The sequence below is a fragment of the Lolium perenne genome, chromosome 3 (genome assembly GCF_019359855.2).
Source record: "Lolium perenne isolate Kyuss_39 chromosome 3, Kyuss_2.0, whole genome shotgun sequence".
Classification (NCBI taxonomy): Eukaryota; Viridiplantae; Streptophyta; class Magnoliopsida; order Poales; family Poaceae; genus Lolium; species Lolium perenne.
In genome coordinates this window covers 244,736,906-244,740,845 of record NC_067246.2, presented here as the reverse complement: position 1 = coordinate 244,740,845, position 3,940 = coordinate 244,736,906, and the positions used below count along the sequence as shown (strand labels likewise).

At 47.7% G+C, this 3,940-nt stretch overlaps 1 pseudogene; it reads right to left on the bottom strand.

Moving 5' to 3' along the window:
* Window positions 1-1,650: 1,650 nt before the first annotated feature.
* Window positions 1,651-3,282, bottom strand: LOC139838129 (UDP-glycosyltransferase 88A1-like; annotated as a pseudogene).
* Window positions 3,283-3,940: the final 658 nt, after the last annotated feature.

Genomic DNA, 3,940 nt, shown 5'->3' with positions numbered 1-3,940 from the left:
GTGTTTCTAGATTAACACTGATATCTGTTATGAACTTTTGATGCTGTGCCGGGGTCTCAGTTGTTCAGTACAACACCTTCATTTGATATTATCTGCTGTGTCGTTGTCTCTATTGTGCGGCCCGATTTATCTCGATCAACTGGGTGTGTCTTCTTCGTGGTCTGATGAGTGTGGCCTGGGTACAGATCTAACCAAAAATCGTGGCTTTCAAACACAGCAGAGTTTTAAAATCAAAAGTATTTGAACGCTAGGAGTTTTAGCCTATTTTTTCCTTTTTCAAATAGAGATTTAGCTTATTTTTTCATTGATGCTAGGAGTTTTCAAATTAGAATAATCTTTTATCTCATATCTCCATCGAGTTATACCTAACAAATAGGTGTTTTATAGACGCTCCTATTGGTGCACGAGTATTCGCAACTATTTGAAAAATGGGAATTTACCACAAAAGAAAATGTACAGCCTGTGTGTTATGGGAGTGTCAAGCAAGAGTTACTTCGTATTTTCGAATCTTTGTTTTCCTTCAGAGTTCACTAAAGGGGCTTCAAATCTTTTCTTTTCTATTTCTTAAATCTGATGTAGGAGAGATAGACCGAAGGATTTGGCTTTCCAGGGACCAACAACTACACCGATATTCTCAAGCATGGCACTCTTGATGACAGGTATATGTGAGTATGAGTATTGTTACTGTGTACACGTACATTCACATCTAAATTCCAATTTACAGAGGTTTTTCTTGTGTGCTTCTTTGTGTGTATTCCAATTTCCTAATATTATACTTCCTCCGTTCCAGATGAAACATGTCGAAGATTATTTTGGTTTTGGCATGGTCATGCCCTCGGCGGAGTCGTCCGCCGCTGTCCTGCATACTCATCCCACACATACACGCGCTCAACACGCCGTCTCCACCTTCCAACGCCCATGCGTACGCCGCCAACGCCGCAAATATGAACACCGGCTCCCTGAAGCTGCTACCTGAAGCTAAAGGTAGACTTTCTGTTTTCATCAATCTTTCCCCTGTTGCACTGTTCTGTTCATGGTGCCAAATAGTGTATTGTTGTGTTCATTCATTGATCGATTTCACTTCTATACTGCGTGTATATCCAAATAGTGCAGTGTTGTAGCATCTATTGGTTCAGATTGGTTCGTATTTTGTCTGTATGTTTCTGTACTTGCTATGATAACCTATTTAAAAAGTAGTTACAGAATGATGCCTTCCATTTACTTAAGTTTCGTTTGTTTGTGTACATATGAACTATTTATATTGATACAGTAATGTCATCCCGCATCTAGAACAGGATTTTAGCAGCGATGTGGAAGATGGAGCTCGCCAATAGGAACACTCTCTCTGAAGTTGCTGGGTCTATGGGCTCTTGCTAACTTATAAAATTATCTTCTCATATTGGTGATGGATCTATTCCTGGTTTTCCTTGGTCAGACTCTTGGCATTCAAAGGAATTTGCAATATTGTATTGTTGATGTCATGTGAAATAATCATACTTTGAGATCAAATAGAAGTGATACATATATTTTGAACCCATGGAAATCTTACATACTTATTAAAAAGAAAATGGTTCACAAATTTTATGATTGTATTCTTTTATTGATAGAGACGTGCGTTGCAGGTGCATGTTTACTAGTCTGACAAAAGACAAGGATGGAAAAGGTGCGGGCTCTCTCTGCGTTCATTTTGCTCAAGATTGAAAACTAGAAATAGCAAACCTACATAGATGACACTAACTTTGAAAGGTGCAGAAACAAGCATAATTCGCATATAACATCAAAAGAATCGCTGCCAAATCCCACATGAGAGGTTTAGAGCTTCACATCAATCCTGTTGCAGGGTTGGAGTATCCAGATTGTGGAGGAATTGAAGAAACGCCAAGTGAGATGAGCCCCCTTCTTTGAGCGCCTCGGCGGCTCCATCCTTGGCTGCCGCCGCCCGCTCCCTGAGCGCCCTGCCGCCGTGGGACGCGATGACCCACCTGACTTTCTCCTCCACCTCCTCGGCCTTAACCACCTCTTGGTTGTAGCCTCTCATCTCAACCCCGAGCACCATCTCTTCCACTATCTGCACCTTGTTCACCCTCTGCTCTGCGTACAGCGGCCAGCAGAGCAACGGCAGACCGGCGGTGACGCCCTCCAGCGTCGAGTTCCAGCCGCAGTGCGTGACGAAGGCGCCGGTCGCCCTGTGGCGGAGCACCTCCACTTGCGGCGCCCCGGACTTGACGACGAACCCTCTGTCTTTTGTCCTCTCCAAGAACCCTTCCGGCAGGAGCGCGTCGAGGTCGGGCTCACAGCGAGTCGCCGTACTTGAAGTATGGGCTGCGCGGGCTCCGGACAACCCACGAAATCTCTGCCCTGATCTTTCCAGCCCGACTGCGATCTCCACAAGCTGCTTCGCGGAGAAGGCTGCCGAAGGAGAGGAACACTAGGCTCTGTCTGGCTGCGCGTCCAGCCACGCGGTGCACTCGTGCTCCACGCCTCCAACTCCTCCCGAGACCAAAGGCCCGACCAGCCGAGTCGAACGAATCAATGTGCCCCGCGCCCGCCGTTGCATCCTTGCGCGGTCGGTCGGTCCATGGAGCAAATTACCGTGGTCGGTCGGTATTAATTTCCTCCGGTTTTTGGCTGGAGAGAAAAGAAAACAAGTACGTCGCCCGGCCGCGCACGTGCACGTGCACGTACGTATCATCCATCGACTGCACGGGAATTAATTAGTAAGCTAATTTAAGCAACCGAACTCGCTTCTATCGACTCCACTGTAGCCTACTTCCAAACAAATCCTCCATCTATTTCTTGTTCCTCTCGTACCTGCACGCCGGACGGAGCCAATAATAAATCAATCAATAAAAGAAGGAAACGCACGCGCGTGTATTTATTTCGCACACGAACCGCGAAAGCAGAGTAATTCCCTTTTCTTCTTTTCTCTCCGGCGCGGATGAACGGAAGGCTCGATTAATTAGCTCCGCATTAATACGCGATGCTTCACCAGCATCGAGGATCCCAACCAACAAATAATCTTCGCCGACGAATAAAATGGATACATGCGTGTATTGTTGGCCATCAAATAACTGCGCCACGGAAAATGCTAGTACTACTCCAAATGCCCCCAAAAAACGTATCACTTTTTTTTTTTTTTTGAAACACAAAAAAAAAAAAAACGTATGACTTGGCGGGGCCCTACTAAAACATCTAGTCGTCCCTACTAAAACGTATCTGCTGCTTGAACAGCTCATTCTCGTTGACAATGTCTTGAGGGAAGTTCTCATGCCATGCTACCATTGCGTGGTGGGGGCACCAACATCTCCGCTTAGGCAGCAGAGTTGACGTCCAGGAACTTCAGGTCGCGGCGCGGACTGCCCAACCGCCGCACCGCATCGTAGGCGCGCGCGGCCTCGTGCATGGTCTCGAACGTCCTGAGGGTCAGGCGGTAGACGGCGGCGCATATCTCAATCGCGTACAAGTTACCCACCAACCAGGCGCGCACGCCGCGGAAGCCCTATGAGCTGCGGCGTGGAGGGGAGTACTTTGAACGGTGCGCTTTGGCGGCGGAAAGCGGTGGACTAGTGTGGCGGTTGGTATGCGTGGGCGTCCTCTTTTTATCACGCGTTGGAGCCGGCGCGGTAAATTTAACGCGCGACAAACAATTTCCCACGCACTCTACTTTTGCGTCTGCTGGAGTACGGCGACGACCCGCACGAGCGCTAAATTGACGGTTTTTCCCACACAGGCGCCTGTGGGAGATGCTCTTAGGATGAGCAGGATCCGCCGAGCTGCATCGATCGAACGGTCACAGTTATGTCGTGAAGAAAACGGGCCTGCGGAAGGACGTTGCGCCAAGTTTTGTATGGGCCGTGCCCAAGTTTGCTTTAATTAGCATGCGATTTGCCTTTACTTTTCGATACATTTCCCGCTCGTTTAAGTACGATACGATTTTCCG